The following is a 25,687-nucleotide window of genomic DNA, read 5'->3' on the forward strand; positions in this document are numbered from 1 at the left end:
AAGCTGGCAGGTAGCCAGTGTCTTCACCTTTCACATGACTGGCTCAGCCTCCTTTCAAGACCTGAAAGATGCAGAATTTCCTTTTTTTTAAAAAATGTTTTATTTATTTCTGAGAGAGCGAGAGAGAGAAAGAGAGAGAGAGCGCATGAGCAGGGGAAGGTCAGAGAGAGAAGGAGACACAGAATTTGAAGCAGGCTCCAGGCTCTGAGCTAGCTGTCAGCACAGACCCTGATGCAGGGCTCGAACCCACAAACCATGAGATTGTGACCTGAGCCGAAGTCAGATGCTCAACTGACTGAGCCACCCAGGCACCCCAAGATAAAGAATTTCCTTGAGCAGAGAATATTAACAAACTTCCACCACAGGTGGAAAATTGCAAAATTGCAAAATCTTCAATTACCTCTCAACATGATGGGCAAATTCGGAAATTTCTAAGAAATGAGTAATGGTCCATCAAGAGACATCCAAAAAAATAATAAAAACTTAAGAAAATGGAAGAATCAGATAAAAGATTTTGAAAACTACTGTCTTCCCAGAGTGTTGCTCTAGTCAGTCATAAGAAGAATTTATAGTGTCCAGGAAGACATAAGTTTCAAGGGAAGTTTCTTGGCATTGAGGAAATCATGTTGCTTTTACACAACTCAGGTCTTATTCTTTTGATTCTTTCCCTGCATGGCTTTTAAAATATGTTAAAGTTAGACTAGAGCCATTTAAATTCTTCCCTCAAATAAATAGGTTACTTTGTGAGTCTATATTAGATAATAATTTAATTTCCTTTGATAGTGCAAGAAAAACTTATTGAGTACTGATTCCAATAAATTTTTCCAATATTTGCTTTATATACATTATTTCTATTTTTTTCACAGTTTTTCTGGGTTTATTATTTCTGCTTTATGGATGAGAAAACTAAGGTTCAAGGAGATAAAAATAATTATCATATGGAATTGTATTTTCTGTCCTACAATTAGTCACTTATCTGGAACTTATTATATGTCATCAGATGCAAGCGTGTTTTCTCCCTCTTCACCAGATTTCCCCCATATTTACCATATCAATGGGGTACACCAAAAAGTGTAAAGGTAACTGGAAAGAGAAAAATAAAAGACAATCAGTCCATAAGATTGAATTTAATTCGAGTATTGTTTTAAAATTTTGTTTCTTCATTTTCCTTGGCTTTATTTTTCCATTTTTATTCCAATTTTTCTAAAGTTCATTTATTTATTTATTTACTTATTTAGAGAAAGAGGGAGAGCACAAGAATGCATGGGACGGGCAGGAGATGGGGAGACAGAGAATCCCAAGCAGGCTCCTCACTGCCAGTGCAGAGCCCAATGCAGGGCTCTACACACAAACCATGAGATCATGACCTGAGCTGAAATCAAGAGTCAGCAGCTTAATCAACTGAGCCACCCAAGGAGCCTCTTCAGTTTAAAACTTACTATATACATATACTTCAGTGCCTCAAAACCTAAAAGGATTTGAGGCATTATAAACTTTGAAATATGCAAGATATTAGACTATAAACTATGCAAGATACTAAATTATATTTTATAAAAAAGATACAAATAAAATAAATTTCTAATTCCTATGAGGGTAAAATACAACAGGATAAAAATACTTGTAAATTCTGGCAGGTATATCAGGGTGATGTGAGCAAGATTTTTGGAGCCATTATGGCTTTGATTCAAAATCAAGTGTCAAAACATATTTTCTTCTGTATAAAAATGAAACAGTGCTACCTTTATAAGGTTGCTACAATTATTGCATGAGGCCACATATACAAAGCACCTAGCAGTGTGCAACAACACATAGCGGGCACTAGATCATGACAATGTCTGATTTGTTCCTGTGCGGTAATAAAGGCACACCCAGAGCCTATGAACTATCATTAAGCACTAGAACCCATATGCTACTATGTCACTATGTCTTTCATGTCTCTCTGTTAAAGTAGGACAGTCTGACTCATGTGTTGGTTATTTTATGTCAGAATCCTTTGCCTCTTCTTTGGGAAGAGCACATTTATGTTTTTTGAGGCAATATCCCTCCACCACTCTCAGTGTATACTATTCAGATAGGATGTCCACTCCTACCTTCAGAAGTATGTCCACATGGGTCACATGACCCAAAATAGCCAATACCAGTTATATGACTGGTTACAAATGACCGTGCAACCATAACTGGATCAGTGATTGAAAACCCAGGACTTTTGCTAGAGTAGGAAGGAAACACTCTTTCCACTGTGTTGCCAGACTGGTGGGATGAAAACATGGAGCCATCATGGGCTGCCATAAAAGGAGAGCTTATCTTACAATGAAACTAAAGGAGTAAAGGTCATGGAGAGAAACTGATATTTGATAGCATGGTAAGTTGCAGGATCCAGTTGTGTGAGAAGACAAGCTACACTTCATTTTTTTTTTTTTAAATTATGTGTGTATGGCTATGTGGCAGACAACTTTTTAAATGGCTCTCAATAATCCAATTTTAGCAATCCAACTTTAGGAAGTTAGCAATTATTCAACTTTCAGTTATCCATTCCATTATGTTGTTCCTTGAGTGTGGGCTAATGACGTTCTTCTAATAAACAGAGTAAGGCTCAAGGAATGGGATGCCAATCCCGTGATTAGGATACAAAAGACCGTGACTTCTGTCTTACTGGCATAGCGCCTCTACTGCCATCTGGGCTTTGAGGAAGCAAGCTGCCATGTGGGTGAGGTCAAGAAATACGAAACTAGGACAGTGTGGCCAACAGCAAGCGCGGATCCGAAGCATTCAAGGAGCTGACTACTGCCATCAACTGCTGAGTGACCTTGAGATGCTGCCTCAGGGGGAGCGCCCCTTTCCACAGCCGTTGGTCTAGAGCTGGGTCTCCTATACCTGGCGGTGCTCGCGGAGACAGTCACTACCCAGTGAGACTGTCACTGGGGCTGGAGACACGGGGGAAGTTTTGGTGAGGATTGAGATTTGCCCGAAAGAGGGCACGAGCCAGGCCCGGTAGTGAGGGAGCCTCCCGGAGCCGGATTCCCCAGGTGTTTCTCATCCCAGCATGCTCTCTCCGCCTCCACAGACCACCGAGATCCCGAGACCCTGAGATCCCGCGAGATCCCAGCTTCCTCGGGAAGAGTGTGCCCCTCGGCGCCTCCCGCCTGATTCCGCCTTCGTGTTGGCTGTCCCTGACTTCGGCTCGTGGCAGCCCATCCTCTTCCTGACTGGCTCTCTCCGCCTGGGCTTGCTTCACGCACACGCCAATGCTCGACTACCTACCGTGAGCAAACACCTTGATTGCAGCCCTGCGAGACCTCATGAAGCTCACGACTCAGGCGAGCTGTGCCCGGAACCCAACCCACAGAAACTGAGATAATAAAGGAGGATCCTTTTACAAAGGTAAGTTTTGCGGCAGTGTATTAAGTAGCAATCGATAACTAAATCAATCCATTTTAGTCCCTTGCGATTGGACTTCTCTCCCTAGCATCCAAGAGATTCCTGACAGCTAACATAGGAAATATCTTCCGTGGAGAAGAAAGTAGCCACAAGATTGAGCAGCACTAAGAAAAGATGAATTTTCAGAAACACACCCAGTGGCCTTGAAATGGTGTAAACAAGCGACTTAGCATGAATTCTTTAACAGAGTACTTTTTACTGTGTTCTTCATTTGAACCACAAAGGAGATAATCTTTAAACACGAAAGTCTAAAAAGAGTTTAGGAATAGCTTAAAATGCACTTAACAGTTAAGTGCTTTAAAAACTTTCTAGAAAATGTGTAGGAACTAGCAAAGATGAAAAAATTTCCCAGAAGAGTGAAAAAACAAACAAAAAGAACCCCCACATTATTATCTTTTTGTAAGGAGTATTGAAAGAGTGAGTAGGAAAAAGACTGAACAAATTTTAGAGGTAGAAAATGGAAATTAAGGTGGGGTTTTTTTTTTCTTTTTCTTTTTCTTACAGAATCAGAAAATCACTGCATAATAGGCTGAAAATAGCTTGTTTGATGTTGGGGACATTTTGATGTAGAGAACGTTTATCAAAAGACTGAGTACAAATGACAAGGTAGAAATAGCACCTGAACTGAAACATATAGATGAATCAAAAGTTTAACTGTAAGCAAGCTGTAAGTTGTATTTCAAGTCCTTACCACCAAAAGAGACCTGAAAAATGCTTTAATCCAATCCAATTCGTATTATAGGAAAGGAAACTGAGGCCCAAAGCAGTTATATTATTTTTCAAAAGATCAATTAGTAAATACAGAACAAGGATTCCTTTTATATCGTTGAACTGCTTGTCCATTTGTCTTAGAAATCGTTTCAGTTATGTATTACAGATATTAGTAATTAACAGTGCCCTAGCATCATTGAAGGCGAGGCCCACAGAGCTCCCAGGCTTCTCCCATTGCATTATCAGGCTTGTCAGGACAAACTGCCCTAAAAATCAAACCCAAGGAGGAACCTTGGACAGATTCTTCACCTCACCCTAATGCCATGAGACAAGCCGCATTACCCAGCTCTGGGATTCAATTCAAAGCACTGATAACACAATAACTGTTGTTTATAACTGGACTATTATGATAGGTTAGTGCAATTTCTGACTTGCAAGGGCCTATGCTATAGTGGTTATTAGAAAAATATTGTGAGTATTACCCTTGACTTCATCATCCGGTGTGTCTCAGTGATCACGAGAAGCCCTAAAACTCAGACCTTCCTTTACGCGTCAGATTTTCCTCTTTATAATGCTCTTGATAGCTTCTGATCTGGCCTAATTGGTTTACTTCTCCATGGCTATGGAGGCCTTTCCCTGTAATGTCTGGAACTCAGTCTGCCATTAGTAAAATGACCTGTCTCCTAAATCTGCCCACCAAAGTTCCTTCCTTTTTGGGAGTTCCTGGACCCAGTTTCAGTGTGGGTGGGAACGGGCAGGGGGAGAAGGGTTTTCCACACACCACCAACCAATGCTCAGGATACCAGGTGAGTGTCCTCCCCGTCAACTCAATACTGACACTATCTACCTGGAGATAGCATCAGATTCCACAGGTTAAAGATTCAATCCTGGGGTGCCTGGGTGGCTCAGTCTTAAGCATTCCACTTCGGCTTTGGTCATGATCTCACAGTTCGTGAGTTCAAGACCCGCATTGGGTTCTGTGCTGACAGCTCAGAGCCTGCTTCAGGTTCTGGGTCTCCCTCTCTCTCTCTCTGCCCTTTCCCTGTTTATGCTGTCTCTTTCTCTTTCTCAAAAGTAAACAGTTTTATAAAAAGTTCACTCTTAGAAGAAGACTGCCCCTGCCACCTCCTTCAGAAGATGCCACTCACAAGCACAGTTAGTTGTTAACCTGTGCTTCAGAATGATCTGCTAAAGATTGGAGGTTCCCACAGCCTCCTTCTTGGACTTCAGATGCCAGTCACAATACAGATACAGATGCCTGTATTTCTTACCAACTGGTTATAAATCAGAGGTTTCCAAGGCCCCACCTAGAGTTTGATAAATTTGGTAGAGTGTCTCACAGAACTCAGAGAAACACTTTATTTACTAGCTTACTGGTTTATTATAAAAGAATAAAACTCAGGAATAGCCAGATTGAAAAGATGCATAGGGCAGTGGTATAGGTATGTGGGAAAGGGTGTGGAACTTCCATGCCCTCCCGAGGCTTGCAACTCTCCCCACGTTTTCATGTGTTCACTGACCTGGAAGCTCTCTGAACCCTGTCCTTTTGGGTTTCTAGGGAGACCTCGTACATAGGCATGAATGATTAAACCATTGGCTATTGGCAACTTATGCAAACTCCATCCCCTCTCCCCTCCCAGAGGTCAGAGGTCATTGACTAGAACTGAAAGTTCCAACCTTCTAATCACTTGATGGGCTACACTGGCAACCTTCTCTCAGGCTTAGATGCTTTGCAGAAGTCACCTTATTAACATAACAGAAGACACCTTTATTGCTCTCATTACTTAGGAAATTCTAAGGGTTTTGGGAGCTGTGAGCCAGGAACTGGATGAAGGCTACCTTGAACACCATGGATCCACTTAGATGGGGGTCCACTTACATGTAGATTTTTTTCAACAAATATAGTACCATAAATGTATTTTCTTTTTCTTATGACTTAATAACATTTTCTTTTCTCTAGCTTACTTTGTTGCAGGAATACACTATATAATACACATACAAAATTGTGTTAATCAACTTTATGTTATCAGTAAGTCAACGGTAGGCTATTAGTAGTTTTGTTTTTAGAGAATCAAAAGTTACACATGGATGTTTGACTGCCTGGGGAGTCAGTGCCCATAACCCCAATGTTTTTCAAGCCTCAGCTGTATACAAGAAATACATTTTGGTCATTTGATTCACCAAAAGTATATTTCTTACAAATCACAGTATCGCATGTTCCTTGTAACTAACTTCTACCTTAGCTGTCAGTGAGGACATCATTTTTGCTCCTTTCTATTCCCAAGAGATAGATCTTTATTTCTCCTTTCTCAAAAAAAAAGAAAAAAAAAATCAAATCAAATCATTTAGCTGTGTTGAAGCCTAAACTATCTGAACAGAGCCTCCTTCTCCCCCCAGCTATAGTCATGTTCCACCCTCCTAAGCATCCCCCTCATTCACTCCTTGCCCTTGCAGCCATGCTAACACAGCTTAAAACCCCAGGCTCCAACACTGTAATTGTAATTATTTTCCTGTATATACTCTCCACCCCTTCCTTCCCTCTCCCTCTAGCTTACACATCTGACAGTAAGCAATTGTGGGAGGGCTCATCTCACCATTTATTCTTCACTTGCCCGTGCAACTGAACATTACTGGCAAACACCATAGCCGTGCCAGGCCGACTGATCAAACTTTAAACTTTAGGATCACAGATTTCACAGAGACTCTCAAACACTGCCTTTCCCTAGTCACATCAGCCTCTCTTATCCTCCAACATGTTTATCAACAACCAAGAAGCTATATGGTATATATTTGTATTACCAAATTTACTAATACATGGCTGTATCCAAATCAGATGATTTCTTCCTGTTCCAATGGATGGACTGTTTATATTTTACCTAAATGCAGTTCCTGTACATGCCCATTGGATCCCATTCTCTTTCGTCTATTTAATTATCTCTTTTAATTATCCTCTGTCTCTCTTGAAGCATCATAATTTTCACCTCTCTGTCACAGATCATTCCCATTAATATGTAGGCAAGCTGAAGTAATTCCACCTTGAAAAAGGAGAGGGGGAGGGTTGACTGCAGAGCCTGGGCACCATTCATTTATCTGTTACTTTTATTTGCAAAACTCCTTTAAAAATCCTTAAAATTGTCCTCTGATACTCTGTCTCCTGTCTCAGCTTTCTCACTTCTCTTTCTCTCTTCCCTCTGAAATGTCTCTCAGACCCAAAACTCTTCTCAAGCTGCATTCATCAAGATCACTGGGCTGTTCCATGTTACCTAATCCAGTGGTCAGGTCTTTGTCCATGTTTTACTTTGTCAGCAGCATTTGACATTGTTGATTACCTCTCCTTGGAACTGTTCCTTTAATGGGCTTTCAAGACCATTTCTTGCTTTTTGTCCTACTTCAGGGCCACCTTGTTTACAGTTGCATTTGCCCAATCCCTTTTTTTCTTTTTCATGTCCAAATTGTAAGATACTCCACACTCTTCCTCTGTCTCTTTTCACACATATGTCACAGGAAGTCTCAACTAATCCCAACGCTTCAAATGATAGCTATAGCTGGACAACTCCCAGAAATCTATTCTCAACCTAGAACTCTCCTCTGAACCCTAAACACATAGGTTCAGCCGAATTCTGATTTTCATTTTACTTTTTTAATAGGCACTCTAAACTTAACATATTCAAAACCAACTCCTCATTTCCCTACCCCGTATCTGAGACATTCCTTCCCATCTTGGTAAATAACCTCCCAACAGTGTAGGCAGTTATGACATGTTTAAATTTTATAAACCCACATATATTAGGGGTACTACTTGGACCAGCTATAGTATGGTGCTGCTTTTATTTTTTTATTTGATTATTTAAAATTTTTTAAAACTTTTATTTGTTTTTGAGAGAAAGAGAGACAATGCGTGAGCAGATGAGGGCAGAGAGAGACACACACACAGAATCCAAAGCAGGCTTCAGACCCCTAACGCAGGACTTGAACTCACGAACCAAGAGATCATGACCTGAGCCAAAGTCAGCTGCTTAACCAAAGTTGGGTGGCCACTTAACCAACTGAGCCATCCAAGTGCCCCTGTATGGTGCTTCTTTTAAACACAGACACAGGGAGGGAGAATAAGAGAGCATGTGCATGAGCAAACAATATCCAGAAATAACAAAAAGTAATTCGGTTTTTACTGGACACTTCTGTTTCCATCTATGATAAGTAACATGGATCAGATTACCCTCCTGCAAAGGATTATAGTAGCTAGATAAGAATTTAAAACTAACAGTTTGAAGGTATTGGAGATGAATGTAGTCAGGATTTAAGGAGCCAAGATCCTAGAGAGGAGGAAAATGTTGGGGTGAGCCCAAATTCACTGCAGTCTTTTCTCTCCAGGCATTTGTTGAATCAAACAGGAAGCTTGTGGCCTACTCACTTGCTAGAGTGACACAAGTTGGGAGTTGGGGCTATCAAGGGAGCAATATTCAATAGGCCAGTGTTCCAGAAAAAAGTGAACTCTACAGAACTAAACCTGATTTTCTACATGCATTTCTTGCTCAGATCACTTGCCAGATCCTAAGCTGTGAATCTGCAGAAAGTGAGTCAACAAACCAAGCCACATGTGGCTAATAAGAAGCTAAAAAGCTAAACAGAGATCTTGGCATTTTCACAAAGCTAGGGAGACAAAAACTGAAGTTCAGTACAGTCACGAAGGAGGGGCTCTTGTAATCAGCACAGGCTCTCCAATGAGACCCTGCAGAGCTAGCTAAGTATTTATTTCCAATAAGAGGAAATCAGAAATAGACCAGTCCTGAAACCCAGCTCCTCCTGAAGCAGTGTGATATACCCATACTGTACATGCCTGCCAGAAAAAAGTCAAGTACTCTGGAGGAAGAGTTATTGAAGAGCCTCTGTGATTTGTCCTAGATAATGTCTATCAGTCAACTTAAAAAAATCAATAAGGCAGAAAAATAAGACATGAGATGACTGAAAACCAAGAGAAAAAGTAACAGAGAAAAGAATCTAGTTATTGGAGTTATTAGATAAAAACTTTAAAACAACTGATTATTATACTCTAACAGAATAGACAAATGGAAGATTATAAGATCATCAAATGGACATTTTAGAAATGAATGATACAGTAACTGAAATGAATTTGACAGGTTTAATAGCAGAAGAATATACATAGAAGTAGGGTTCCTAAACTGTAGGGGTGGGGGGTGAAGAGAAAACATCCACAATGAAGTACCACCAGGACAAAATATGGAAAATACAGACAAGTTAAAAGGGACATACTTTACATAGGGAAAAATTTCAAAATGCATGCATTTGGTGACCAGAAGAAGAGATGGATTAAATGAAATATTTGAAGATACTACTAACAATTATTAAATTGAAGAGTGAATATCAAGCAATAGATTGAAGAAATTTATCCTGCTAACCACAGCAGGATAAACTGCTTCTAAGCAAATAATAGTAAAACTGATAAAGCAGTAAAACTGTTTGAAAAACAAAGACAAAGGAAGACTTAAAAGCAGTTAGTGGAAGTCAATATCACTTTTAAAGTTAGCAACTATGGAAGACGGGAGATAGGAAAACTATATTTAAAGCCCACATTGGTGGGCTGTGTAGGAGAGGTGAAAAGACAACACTGAGGAGTTTACTCATTATGAATTGGAAATCATTTAGTATTTTTCAAGACAGTCCAGTAACACCTTGAGTTAAATCTCCCACTTAAAGAAATATCTCATCTGGGGACGCCTGGGTGGCTCAGTTGGCTAAGTGTCCAACTTCAGCTCAGGTCATGATCTTGCGGTTCATGAGTTTGAGCCTTGCATCAGGCTCTGTGCTTACAGCTCACAGCCTGGAACCTGCTTCTAATTCTGTGTCTCCCTCTCTCTGCCCCTCCCTGCTCATGCTCTCTCTCTGTCTCAAAAACAAATAAACAGGGGCACCTGGGTGGCTCAGTTGGTTGAGCATCTGACTTCGGCTCAGTTCATGATCTCACGGTTCGTGGGTTCAAGCCCTGCGTCGGGCTCTATGCCGACAGCCAGCTCAGAGCCTGGAGCCTGTTTTGGATTCTGTGTCTCCCCCTCTCTCTGACCCTCCCCTGCTCACGCTGTCTCTCTCTCTCTCAGAAATAAATTTAAAAATAAATAAATAAATAAACGTAACAAAAATTTTAAAATATATATCTCATCTGTTTTTGCTCCATTTTCTTTCTTTTCTTGCCTTCTCTTCGTTTATTCAAGTTTTATTCTCCCTTATTCTATTTTCCCCTTTTACTAGAATTCTCTTATTATTATTTTAGTGGTTACCACTGAGTTTACCCCAGACATCCTTGAAGTATTAAAATCTACTTTTTATTACTACTCCTACCTTTGGCCTTTTTTGATATTGTTCTTAGATATTTTAATTGTCTCTGTAATTTAAACTACATACAATAGTGTTATTATTTTAAATAGTCAAGGTTTCATTTAGATTTACTTACACATTTACCCTTTCTGATGGTCATTCTTTCCTATATTACCTGTGCTTCATTCTGCTTTTTTCCTGAAGAGTACCCTTTAGTATCTCTTTCACTTGGGCCTCCTACAGTGAATTTTCATAGGTTTAGTTTGTCAGAAAATGATGTAAATTCATCTTTCATTCCTTTTATAATTTTTTAATAAACTCATTTAATGGAGGAATAATCACTGACGTATAAAAAACTGTTCATATTTAATGTATTCAATTCAGTGAATTTGGGAGTAAATTATACCCGTAATACTGTCACCATCATTAAAGCCATAAACCCATTTATCACCTCCCAAATTTTTCTCCCACACCTTTTATTATAATAATAATTTTTTATGGTAAACATATTTAACATTAGATCTACCTTTGTATCAATTTTTGGTGTATTATACAGTATTGTCAGTTATAGGTACTATGCCATATTGTACATCTCCAGAACATATTTATTTTGTGTAAGTGAAACTTTGTACCATTTGCCCATCACCTCCTCTTTTCCTCTCCCACTGGCACCTGGCAACCACCAATTTACTCTCTGCTTCTATGACTTTGACTATTTTAGATTCTACATAAAAGTGAAATCATAGTGTATATGTCTTTCTGTGTCTGACTTATCTCAATTAGTATAATGTTCTCCAGATCAATCCATACTGGTGAAAATGACAGGATTTCTCTTTTTCTTCCTCCCTCCTTCCCTTCCTTCCTTCCTTCCTTCCTTCCATTCTTCCATTCTTCCTTCCTTATTTCCTTCTTCTTTCTTTCCTGAATAATAATCCACTGTATGTATATACCACATTTTCTTTATTCATTTATCAGTCACTGGGCATTTGTTTCCATATCTTGGCTATGGTGAATAATGCTACAATGAACATAGGTGTGCGGTACCTCTTCAAGATTCTGATTTCAGTTTCTTAGGATAAATAGTCAAAACTGGAGTTGCTGGATCATATGGAAGTCCCATATTTAACTTTTTGTGGAGGCTTCACACTGTTTTCTCTAATGGCTGTACATTCCCACTTATGGTGTATGAGAGCTCATCTTTATTTCTTAAAGTCAGGTTCTCTGGGTAAAAATGTCTAGGTTGGTCATTATTCTTTTAAAGTGTCCCTCCCTCTCCCTTTTGCCTCTCTCACACAGCCCACCACTGTGCTGGGACTCTTCCCTCTCTCCAACTCCCAGACCATCTCTCTAACAACTTCACCTCTTGAGGTCATCAATTATGAACAGAAGTTAAATAATGTATGAACAGATACAATAAAATACCATATTAGAAGTGCCAAAGAAAAAAGAAAAACGAAACATTCACAACTGCACCCCCTGTAGACCCCCTCCCTTTATGATAAAGATAAATATTGCATTCTTGCTTCCTTTAATTTAGGAAGAGAGTGCCCCCTTCGTGCACTCAGATTCTGGTCGTCAAAGGACAGCTCTCAATCTGAACCAGCACATAAGAATCCTTCATCCTTGGCAGGGATGTAGGGAATGGCTACAAACATTTATAATTTAATGTTTTATACCTGTCCTTTTTATGTAACCTCTTTCTCTTTTATATTCCCCAAAGTCCACTTCTCTATTCCCAATATCATTAATCAGTATAAGCATCAGGCTGTATCAAATTCATTGAGTTTTACAATTAAAAAAAAAAAGGAGATTCCCTTCATTCGTGTTTTTAAAAAAAAGTGAAAAAAGTAATTAGAAAGTTCTATGAAGTTATTTTTATGTTCTCTGATCTAATTACCTCCAGAAAGCATTAACCTTCAGATCAGACTCAGGTGGGACTCTGAGCTTAGCCAGCTGACTAACCGTGTGACCTTGGACAAATTGACTCCATCTTTTGAACCTCACTTTCTTCATCTGTAAAATGGAGGCAACAAAACAGTTAAGGCGAGAAAAGAAGCTCTGCAGCATACTGGCCTAGATTGTAATATGTGTTCAGTAAATGCCAGCTCTTCTTCCTCTGCTCAGGTTGGTCAGTGTTTATTTTCCTAACTGAACTAACTGGAAATGATTTTTTAAAATTCATTTCTGAGGTCCAGACTAGTAAAGCTCACACGATCCTCTGCTTCTCCTCCATCTGTCTGCCAACTGACATTCTTTGTTGCTAATCTAAGACTGAGCCATATGTTCTCCGTATGGGAGACTCTTTCCTGCCCAGGTGGGGAAGCAGACACAATGATCTAATAAGTCTTTGCTGTCTCACTAGGGCAAGACTTGGGAAAACTTCCAAACATTGAGAGGTTCTGATGAGACACCACAAGCTTGGGAGACTATGTTGTTCATCAAAAAACTTTTTTTTTTTTACTTTCTTTTTTCCTCCCAAGATCCCCAAACCATGTTTCAATCCTGTCATTACCTGTTTCCTTGTCTCTGTTTAGTCTAGCAGACAGATCGAGGTTCTAAAAAAGATTTCAACATAGGATGTCTGTGTGGTGTCAAGGACGGTTTAGATGAAACGTGTGTATTAAGAGCTGGAGGACTGAGTTAAGAGTTAGGCTCTGATCTACAAATCCCAAACCTGCAGCATCCCAGCCAAAGGAAATATGCCACTTTGAAAGGGATGTGAAAGGTAGTCATAGAGACAGTGCTACTGGGGGGTTAGAGTTTAATGTCACCATACTTGACCAGAACTAAAATGTATAAGCAGAAGTTAAAAAAAGAAAGAGAAAAAAACCAGCACAGTAGAGGGAAGTGCAGAAGGATATGCAGACAGAAAACAAAATTAGATTCAGGACTGCATAAAAGAGGAGAAACAACAAATTGAGAAATAAATATTCACCTTTTAATAATGCTCTTATTCACTGGGTCGTAAATAAACAGTGTAACCCCAGAATGTTAACACAGTGGCAGATTGGAAGATAAATCTCTGGGATATCTTTGCTGTTTTAACAGTTATATAAAGCAAAATGGGACTTTGACTTCCCATTTTCTTAATATCACTTTCATTTTTTTAAATATTGAAAACTTGTGTTTAATTCCATGAAGTTAATTTAACTGATATCTAAATTCAGCAAACTTGGGTACACTTTAACTGTTGGGAGACATTAATTTCAGAATCAATATAGGTGTGAGTAAATCAGCTCCTTATTCTATCCAATCGCCTTCTACTTCCCAAATTTTTAACGTAATTCACATTGTTGTAGCCCACACTTATGACCTAGGTAACTCCTTAAAATCTCCGAGCCTCGATTTCCACATCCACAACATAGCAATTAAAATCGCTGCCAGCTAATTGTCTCATAGGGAGTGTAATCGTAAAGGCATTTTTACAAAGTGTTTTACCTCTTCTGAGGAATTACATGGAGACATTCATTATCATGTGGAACAAGCAGGGATTTATATATTCATTTAATTGGCCCCCTGCAAAGGGTGTGACAGGCCTGACCTGAAACCATGTGACCTAGCTAGGGATATGCACCATAGTTTGGATCTGTGTGCTATATGCTACCTGACCTGATCAGTATACTGTCAGTAATTACATTGCTCAGAGAAACCATTTCTTCAGAAAGGACTGAAAATCAGGGTCAGTTTCTCAGGGGGAAGATGTGTTAGCTCAAAGAAAACTTTACATTTCTGCATGCACAAACCTGTCTAGGGAAGTTTCCCATCATTATCCCTAGCTCTTTCCTCCATACACTACCTTGCAGTTTGCTACCACTTCAAAGAAATATACAATTAACAAGAGTACATAATTAGTGTTTATACTATATCCAGCACATCTTGACGCTTCTCACAGGTGGAGACAGGCAGTACACATTCAAAACTTGCAGTGCATCTAGGAAGTGTGCCATAGATCCTAATATTTTTCATTTACACATCTCTGAAAGGAAAATTCATCAGAAAGGTGTCTTCAGCATGTTTAGCAACTTATGCCTCTGAATTTATCTGAGGCTCTGTTTTTTAAGCATTCATATAACTGCTCACCAATGTGGTAGTAAAAATTACCTCTACATTAGGTAGGGAGCTCAGTGTATTTACTATGTGCATGAACTTGCTTAGCTCTACCCACCAGGTCTCTACAAGGATAAAAAAAAAAAAGGAGAGAGATTTGATATTATATTAAAGTACTTCATTTCTTTCCCAAATTAGTTCTCCTTCTGGAAGATAATGCTGGATAGTTATCCATGTAATACTTTCATTATAACAGAATGGAGAAGAATTGCATTAGCCTCAAAAGAGATATGAACTGGAAAGGTCATTTTTGTGATAATGGAATTCATCAAGGAGACTGAACAGACACTGGGAAAGATTCACAAAAGATGTCATTTTACCCTACTGTCTGAATTTTTTTCTGATTATCAAAAGACTTTAGTTCTTTACAAAAAGTATATTTTTTAATTCACCTGGAACCATGCTTTTAGTTTATCATTGGAGTCACTAAAAAGACATTAAGCATGTGGGTCTATCTGAATTACATTGGGTCATCAAGAGGACCTGAATATTTAACATTTAGCAAAGAGGGTTCTCCATCATGTTTGATTTCTAACCATTTATATTCCAAAAATAGCTTTTCTTTTCCAGACATGAAAGTAGTACTTTGTGGGGATGTCTCAATCTCTAGGGCTCTAAATTTACGTCAGATCTTTCAGGTTCTACATTTAAGATAACTCTTAAACTTGGAGGCCTGTGTCTCACTTTCAGCATAGGGAATTTCAAATATTATCAAAAGCAACTTAAGTGTGTCTTGAAGAGCTTTCATGGGGCTCTTGCAAATTAAATATCAGAAATACGGGGTTTCATAGTTGTTGGCAAAGCTCAAGTAAATTTCACTAAAGACTAGACAATTTACAAATATTTGAGTTAGATTCTTCATTCTTCTCATCATGTTTCCAACCCATAAGCTCCCTCAGTTCCTCCCTTTGTTGAACCTTACTAGCTGTGTAACCTTGAGGAAAAATTTTAACTTCCTCTCTTCAGGGTGTCTCCACCTCTAAGATGACTAGGGTAATTTCTGCCCTATCTATCATAGAAATTTGAGGAAAATTACATGACATTATCTGTGTGAAACTTAATGGTGAAGTGTAAATTGTTGCTTATAATATGCTATTATACTTATTTTACTTTTATTTATTTTTCTCTTTTCTTCTTTTGAGATCAGAACCCCATCTACCCCATCCAAAAACCCTTTACATTTTAATAAAATGACCTACAAGACCTGTGTCCTTCCCCCTCTCGTGTCCTGAGGTCAAAGGAATATTCCTCTTTGGAGAAAAAACTTCTGTGGAGATGTGCTGCTGTGGACAGGATAGACCTGTTAAGCCCTGCAACTGCCAGCCTGCTGCAGAACCCCTGTAATGAGTCAGGATAGGTTCACTTAGGGAAGTGAGGGGAAAAGAAAGATGCAGCTGAACGCAGAGCCCTGTCAGCTGCCCACCTCTCAGACACCGTTACTTCCCAAGTACAGACACACTTTCAGTACAACATTCCAGAAATGCCCAGCATGTTTCACAGGAGAGCACTGCCCCGCCATCATTGTTTGCTTCCCTGTGCTTAGTATCATTTGGTGTGGGCTACTTTCTGCCCACCAACCAACAAAATAGACCAAGCGTCTTATTTTCCAGAGTTTCATTAGGAAGCCATTTATTTACAACCTCAAAATCAGTTGCCTGTAGTAACAGCAGAGTAAATAATGCTTTGGTCTCCATACAAGCCTCAGAAGTAAATGTTTACCTGTAAGACTAGACATAAGAAGAAAATTAGAGAAAATAGGCCAAGCAGTAACACAAACTTGGCTAAAACAAAAATAAATTAACTATATCATGGATCTTGAAGGAAATGAGGTTTAAAGAAGAGAGGCAGATATAGATATATATATGTCTATATGTCTATATATATGTCTATATGTATGTATATATGTCTATATATATGTCTATATATGTGTATATATATATATATATACATATATATATATTTAAGTTCTCAGAGAAATTTCAAGATAGTTTTCAGGGCTTCTGAGGATTTGTTAGTTCTAATTTTTTTTTAATGAAAGCTACATATTCCCTTGATGGTGGTGTACCCACTCACTTTTAGCTTTGATTAGAGATATTTGGGAGGGCTCACGATTGAGACACACAGGAAAGACAAGAGGGGGAAACAGAATAGAAGGACAGAGGCAAGAATTGGAAGACAAGGGAAAAGATGAGTTAAAATGAATATGTGGTTGTATAAGGTAAAAACGTGTCTAAGTAGAGTTGACTGTGATCTGAAATGGACAAAAAGAAAAATATACCAAAATAACTCCAAATACTACAAAATAACTGTGAACTAGCAAAGATTGATTCAAATGAATTCAAGCACAAGCTATAAGAAAACAATATCTGCTAAAGAAAATTTCTTTTGGAGGTCAGAAGCATGCTGAGGATGAGTGGCTTGGTATTTGAAGGGGAGAGAAGGGCTCACCCACATATCAACTGCAAATCTAACATGTTGGCAAATCAGGAGTTGGGGTGTACCTGTATTTTAAGGAGTAATGTCTATGTAAGAATCTTGAAAAGCCAATTGAATGCCCATAAATGTATGTATATGAAAGTGGATGTTGAAAAATTGGGATGCTCCCACACATTTTAAAAACCTTTTACACGAAGGAAAAGTACTCAGAAAGAGCTCAGTAGAAGAATGTGCAAATGTATTAACCTTTAGGCCCATAACAGCATCTGGCATTGTTGGTTGTCATGAAATGTCTTGATGTATTTCAGTGGTTAATAAAAGGATATTACCATGTGCTAACTGATGGTTTATTACCACTTTCTGACTAGCCTACAAGTCGCTGAAACAGCAAATCATTTTATGAGCACTCATACAAGAAAGCACTAAAGGAATACTTTTCAGTATTGAGATGTTTAAGAGTAGATATAGACCAACTTGCATACCTCCAAAGCCAGACATGGTTTCCCATCAAGATGGCTGCACAGCCCAAACAGCAGGAGGCCAGTACGCATCAGGAAAACAAGCTACTGGTGTGACGGCTGTCTGCCCACAGTAGTAGTAGCAAAAACATGAGTTTAATGGTATGGCAGTTCCCCTATTGTCTGTAAGTCATTTCATTTATATTTTTTTGACAAGGTTGATATTTAAAGAGTTGGCATAACATTAGTCAAATATTAGACAGAGTAGTAAAAGCAATCATTGAGAATCATTCTCCAAATATTACCAAATGTCAATAAAATCTGTAATCCAATGTAGCTTATAATTTATGTTCTCTAGGTTGCACTGTTGCTGTTTTGCAAGCACATTTTGTATTTTGTTATGAAGAGAGGAAGAGTCATGTGTAACAATTAAATTCACCTTAGTGTGTTTTACAGTTAACATTCTGGCTGATCGGATTTCAAAAGATACACAAAACCCATTACAGGGGGGGTTGGAAGCCTACTTTTTATTTTCATTTTTATTTTTTATTTATATTTTTATTTTAGATAGCAAGAGAAGAGTAGAGAGCGGGAGGGAGAATCTTAAGCAGGCTGCACACTGAGCTCAGAGCTAGATGTGGGGTTCAATCTCATTACCCTGAGATCATGACCTGAGCCTAAATCAAGAGTCCATTGCTTATTTGACTGAGCCACTGAGGCACCCCAAAGTATTTTAAATACCTGGCCCCACAAGCAAACAATTATTATTATTACAAGTAACAAATTTTTTGTGCTCTTAGGAAATCTTATGCTGTAGGGGGAAAAAAAACTTATGGCAAAGTAATAAGAATCATTATTACTGCTCCCATTAATATTAAACTTATAATCATAAAAAAGTCATAATTATTTGGTTTCTACTATTGGCCATACTCTGAAACTTTTCTTCTAATGTTCTTGTTTCTCAGAACCGTTCCATGCAGAAGGTGTTAGCACATTTTTATGTAAATGAGGGAACCAGAACTCAGAGAGAGTAAGTAACTAGCCTGTGTTACTTGTCCAGGTGGAGTTGCAAATCTACATCTGCCTGAATTCAACGCCTGAGCTTTTCTTTCATGCTGTAGACATATGTAGATAGGAGAATTGCCTTTGGGGGTTAATGTACTTTGTTCATAAAAACTAGAAGAATGGGAAACCAAATTATTGGTTTATTCTATTAAGATAGTCAATTTTAAGCAGAGGGCAGCGTCCGTATAAAATAAACACACAGGTTGGCATAACTCCTGCTTCTGCTCAACGAACTTGTGTCTCTGGTGCTACCACGTTGACTTCAGAATAAGGGGAACAGTCTTACCATTCTCAGAACATGCGGTCCAGTGGAGCTAGAAAGATCAGTTGTAAGTCCTCCCACTTTCCAACTGTCTAGAAACACGTTAACATCTCCGAATTTCAATATCCTCATCAAAGTACAAAGAAAATTAGCACAACCTTTCAGGGTTGTCATAATTAGGGACGTACAGGAAGAGTGCCTCAACAGTGGTTGGAACAAATTAGGAAAATAATAAACTGAGGCTTCTATTATTCTTCCTAAAGCTGTAAGTCTTGTCGAGGCTGAACCATGGACTGAGGAATGGCCTGAGCTTGGAATGCCACATGGTATGGAAAGTGCTCTTTGTTAGATCGTACAAAGTAAACGAAAAAAGGATTTATCCACATTTACTTCATAATTTCCTTCAAAGTCATCATTTTCAAATAGGGTTAACAGTTATATAACCCTATCAAAGCCATTGAATACTCTTGATTTTATTCTCAGAATGGGTTTAGCCTCAGGGCTTATCCTACAACCAATCCAGTCTGGAAAAGGAGAACCAAGTATATCATTAAGAATCAAGGTAATGAAAGAAAATCCATCTCCACATAGAAAGCCTGGGTCATATTTAAAAGACATTAGGGTCTTTTGGGGAAGCCCATGCCTGGGTGAGCACATGAATAAACAGATGCTTCCTGGAGTACATAAGACATTGTTATCGGTTGAAGTGAATGGAATTCTGATCTTATGTCTGCCTTCATTGCAGACTCTTGAGAAACCTCTGAGCACTGTAGCTTTCTTCAATTTTAAGAAAGAATTGGGAGATTGCTTCCCGAATTTGTTTAAACTTTCTTCAGACCATTCTCATTTTACAATTTCTGCTTTCTAAAAAAAAATGCAGAAATTTTGAATAAAGACAGTAAGTCCTGCCCTGTTTCCTGAGTAGTTTGTTCTAGAGAGAAAGTGGGGAATGTGTGCAGAAGCTCTTGGAAAAGTTAAAAGATGTATTAGTATGCAAAAGTTTATTTCTATTAAGAAGGAAAATGATCTTGAGTCATAGAAGGAAGGTTTCAAGATAAATTTTTTAAATAATGATGAAATATGCTTTGAGGAAAGGATGTGGGAATTTCTAAAAAGAAAATTATTGAAAGCTATCTCTTGGTGTGGTTTAAGTGCTAGCTGAAGACAAGTTGAACTATAGGACTTCCTGAAATTCCTCTGAGTCTAGAGTCTTTGAAATTTAACCTGGAGCTTTCAGACCACACAGTTCTTTTCTTCATTTATTGATTTACTCAAAAAACATTTGCTGAGCGTCTACCAAACGCTCAGTCCTGTGAGAAGCACTGGGGTACCCAGTGGTCAGCACAGTGCAGTAAGACAAGACCCCTGACCTGTAGGTGCTCCTGTAGAGATTGAGATTGCTTCAAAGACAGGCTGCAGGCGAGATGTGAAGGAGGTGCGGTGTCTTCCCCATGTTTGCACCGGTGTGTGCTGCAGCTCCTTCCTCATAGCCTTGCCTTCCTCCTCCCAGTCCCTGGCTCTGGTCTGGCCTGTCTTGCAAAGTGCTTTGCCGCAATCTCTTGCACTTTCCATGCTCCCTTCCCCGATGTAAGGTCTCAGATAGAAGGACATGGGGTCTTATTAAATACATTCTTAACAAATATGTGATTTCTAACCATTCCATCGGAGGAGATGGGATCACACTTTAAAAGATGATATTTATTACTACGAATTAAGGATTCTCTATAACAAATAGAAAATAAGGCAAGATGAAAAAAAAAAAATTTAGTCCAGATGTGTGAGATAGTTGATGAGAGGTATAATCCTTGGTACTCTTTAAATCACACCACTATAAAGTTTGATCTTACAGGGGCAGCCTTTTGTCTATTGCCCTTTTTCCTCAGGGTGCCAGAACTAAGTGCCAAATGTGGAAGCTCCATAGATCGTCTGCCTAAGTGTGACACGCAGTCCCCTACATCATGCTGAGTAGATGTCATCTTTTAACACTGTGGGTTTCTGTTTCAGTGGAAGCATTTGACTTCTTTTGGGGATCCTAAAAATGTATTCTTCCATGATTTAAGCTGAAGTTATCTCAGGGGAAACAAAGTATATGGAGCAATAAAAGAAGGTGTTGTTGAAATTCTGTTTGCCTTTGCCTCTTCAACTACCACCCATTTGAAACTAGACATAGACATAGCCTGGGTCTGTCACATTTGAATGACAAGTTAAAAACACAATCAGACATCTGGATGTTTCCACGTATCCAAGTGTTTGGCATTATGTAGACAAATATATGGATGATGGCCAGGTTTTTTTGTGTTTTTTTTTTTAATGTCGGAGATGGTTTATGAAGACTTCTTCTCATTACCCAAAGTATTCCACAAAGGGCAAAAATCTTCACCCTAGTTTTTCTGTGGAGACTATATAAAAAGTGATTTTGAGAAAAAATAAAGGGGGCCTGTCGTCCTGTATAGTATCAGATACTGGCCCAGAAAGAATGCTTTTGGCCAGTCTGAGAGGTAAAATTATCTGCTTCCAAATTTCAGCGTCTGGAATTCTTCCATTGTACCTGACCTTATGATACACTATTACCTGAAAGGCATTTCTTTCCTCCCTTGCCTTTCCCCATTAGTTAGGGAACGTGGATAGCCCTGGTCCTGCAAACATAGGCTTCTTAAAAGCAAAGGCTATTAAAGCTTTAGTTCATCCACATTAATTTTTTAAATTCCTACATTTGGATGAAATTAACCCTATTTGTAGCATAAACCTGACAAGTCCATACAGACTTTTAACACCCCATTAATCTTACTTTGTTAGACTGGGGCACACACCAGCCAAAAACTGGAAATTTGATTAGCTGGTCCCGTGCATTAGCTATCTCATTCGTATGGCATTTTAAAATATTTTCCAGATATATAAAGTCATATTAGTTTTTTCAGGGTCTGTATGGGGTTAGCAAAAAGTATACCAAACAACCTTCTTAGGAAACAGTTCTGCTTTAGCTACCAAAAACTGATTGCTCCTAGGGATTTTTTTTCACTGATAAATAATAATCTTGAAGAGTACTATGCGGGCTGAACTTTGGTTTGTGGTAACCTTTCAGCTCAGGGCATTTTTTTTCCTAATCCTCTAGATTTATCAGGATCTAGTAAAATTTTTTCCAGTGGCAATTTGATAATAATTTTCAATTTTATATAGTACTCTGGGGGTTTCAGAAAATCCTTCTGATGGACATGAATCCAATTGGAGTCATTTTGAAATGGATAGTCAGTTTATTGGATTAGCTGATAAGGTGATGAAAATCTCTTCTAATCAGTTGGATATCTTTAATGAATCAAAAAAGGTTTTTTCATCCATCTCTAACTCATTAAAGCCTTTGTAAATCTCGTGGAATGACTTAATGGTACATTTTATGTCCCTTTCTTCTTTTGTGATTTTTAAACAGCTTAGCAAATTGTTCATAGAGAAAACTGTGTATCACAGCATAAATGCTTCAATTCAGAAGCTAATGCAGCCCCCTTGCTCACAAGGAGCTGGCCAACCAAGCTGAAATCAGGAGGACACCAAAACTAATCTATTTTAGATTCTCAGAGACCAGAAAAATAAGTTGTAATGCACAAGGGCATTTGCTTCTGGAGGTTTCACCTGAGATTTCCATCTCTTCTCTCATCTCCACATTAAGCAAAAAGAATAGAAGCGTGGCCTGAGGCAAAGCAAGGCCTTTTCCTCTAAACTCCTGAATAGTGTCACAGTTGGTGAAAGCAGCTGATTTAACAGAGTGACTTACAACAGATATATTCACCTGAGGATTATTTCAGCTTCTCAGCAAAATTACTGGACAGTTAAAGGCATATACCTTTTTTTTTTTTCTGTCCTGTTCTTTAACTGATAACTCATTCACTCAACACTTTTACAGTAACAAGTGATAACCATTAATAAAGCGAACATCCATTTCCATTTTGTTGTATTCAAATAAAAAGGTATTACTACTCTTTTTCTCCTGTGGAAGCCTGCAATATATCCTTACCATCACTGAGAAACTGCTTTGGCCTACGAAGCTAATAGCTCAATAAGCAGATGCAGTATTCTGAACAGATAACTACATTCATTTCCAACAGGAAGACAAAGGCAAATTTAATTGCGTTTTTTAGGTGCCAGGTCACTACTGATAACATGTGGGCCCCCAACTACCCTGTAAATCTCTCTTCTCACCTGTTAGCTCCTCATCCAAGTCCTACTCAATGACAGAGTCACCAAATACCAGACTGAAGCTGATGACTATTTTTAATCACAAAAGGTGTACAGCTATTCTCTTGTAATACAAAAACACCCATCAACCATAAGACATTTTGAACATATGTCATTCTAAAATTCACGAAGTTTTAAGGTTAGCTCCTTTTAAGCATAAGATTCTTTTCTTAGAACTTAAATTTCAGAAAATAAATCTAATCATGCCAGAAAGCACAGCTTTTAAATTCGCAAATGCCTATAAAAGTTGGCTGTGTAGTTTTTTATGAGAAAATCACAAATTTATCGGACTCTTATATATACTGTTTTTCTCCATCTGTCCTTAGCTGAAACCGTTTGTTGTATTTTGTTAATAACCACTTTATTATACTATTAGCATTTTTAAACAAATTTTAGAATTGAATTTTAGCCTGTTTTCCTCAGCTCACACATTTCGTGTCTTACTTGAAAGATGCTAAGTGAACTTCAGCTGAGGAGTTTCACATATTCTCCTCATTTCAAGTACAGTCTCTGGGGAATAATTTCCTGTGGGAAGTAATTGTAGAAGGATCTCTGTTGTTCTATGGAAAAGTGGGAACAGCTGCCAATTTTTTTTTAAATAACCAATATAGAAAAATGTCAAACTAGGGCCATTTCTACCTTTCGCTTGACTAAATACAGCCATCTTCATTAAGCACTTACTAAAAGGGAATTTGTTAACCAAGCCGATGTCTCAAAAACAGGCCAGATAGCAACAAATTCAATAGTATTTTTCTTAGCACTGTGGAAGATACTGTTAAACACTATTTATCATGTCTGTGTTAAAATGATTAATGAGGTGTATATTTCCTTTTTCTTTGCTCTCTTACTCTCTCCCTCTCTTTTTTAGTCGGTGATAGCATACTAAAGTTATAATACCTTCTGGGTTTCTTGTATATGGCAAAATTATATGAAAAGAGATGTTTGTCCCACTATACTGAAAGGAAGAAAATAGAAAATATATATAATATTATATTTTAACATAAAAATATATAATGTCAATTATATATGCACACGTAATTGAATTTTTCTCATTTGGTGGTTATTCTAAAATAAAAAGTGAATATATAATGTAATATATATGTGTGTGTATGTATATATGTATATAGATAGCATTTTGTAAGATAACTTTTATTTATTTCTTCTTAATTGTGGAATGTTATGGGGGCAGTGTTTGTTTAGGCAAGATTTGCTCTGAACTTGGTAAATTGTCAGCACCTAAATTATATCCCTGGGAATTTCTAAACTGTACTTAAAATTTTGAATAGTCTAGTAGGAGAACATCTGTAAATAGTCTGATACATGAGCTCACTTGCAAACATAGCCGTTTTGGTATTTTAAATAATCACCCCAGAATTTTTTTTAATATCATTTTGAAATCAGACAGCACAGCAAGGAGGTAGGTGTCAAAATTAAACACAAATGGAGATGAGGTCATTACTTATACATTAATATTTTTTATTCTTTTGGGTCCTTTTTTGTTGGGATCATATTTATGTTGTCATTCCCTTCTGAAAGATGGAAAAACAGATGATTTAAAACATGGTGCTATGTTTTTGACAGCATTGTCAGAGCCAAGGTATGAATTTTGTTTCTACATAAATATACTACAGTGCTGAATATTTTCCCTGAAATAGGGGTATAGTAAGAATGTCAATGTAATGGAAAGATTCAAAGGTTTTATAGGTTTTTTATTCCTTAACAAAAAATGAAAATAAAGAAAAAAATCCTGAGAAATAGTCTGAAAGAGGACTAATTTAGCTTCTTATGTGTCTGTCCAGTTCACTATGTCTCTAACCGCAGTGGGTGAATTGGATCATTTTTTTTCTTTCTGAAACTGAACCACACAAAGAGAAGATTATTAGATACATAGAGGAGATACTGTATAAATCATCAAGTGTTCACTGGTATGTAACAATGTAGGGTAGAAACAATTGAAAGGATATAAAATATTTTTAAAAAAAAAAAACAGTTGGAGGAATAACATATACGAAGTGAACACTATACCAACCAAAGAGATGCAGTTGTGGAGCTAAGTGCTTGTAGTAGAATCACATTATATTAAAGAAGCAGCCAAATTTAGCCCCATCTTACTTAAGACAATGTCTAAGAAACTGGAGAATTAATTAGATCTTATAGCTTTTGTCAATTTCTGTTTGTGTTAGCAAATAAAAAAAATGTCACAGGTTCTCTGAAATTATTTCCCTTTAAAAAAAGCAATATTCCGTGGGGCGCCTGGGTGACTCAGTTGGTAAGCGGCTGACTTCGGCTCAGATTATGATCACACAGTTCATGAGTTCAAGCCCTGTGTCGGGCTCTGTGCTGACAGCTCGTTGCCTACAGCCTGCTTCAGATTCTGTGTGTCCCTCTCTCTGTGCCTCCCCCACTCATACTCTCTCTCTCTCAAAATTAAATAAATATTAAAAAATTTTGTTTTAAAAATCAATATTCCAAAGAAACTTAACTCGACTTTTGTAAGACCTGATCATCTCTCAGTGGTAAATGATGATGATGGTGGTGGTGGTGGTGGTATAGGTGAGGTTCCCTGGTTGTAGCAATTGGATTAAACACAAGCTGAAATAAAATAAAAGCTGTCAGGTTACAAGGGTCAAACAAATTAAATTTTCTCTGAGAT

This window comes from Crocuta crocuta, unplaced genomic scaffold (genome assembly GCF_008692635.1).
Source record: "Crocuta crocuta isolate KB4526 unplaced genomic scaffold, BGI_CrCroc_1.0 scaffold131, whole genome shotgun sequence".
Lineage (NCBI taxonomy): Eukaryota > Metazoa > Chordata > Mammalia > Carnivora > Hyaenidae > Crocuta > Crocuta crocuta.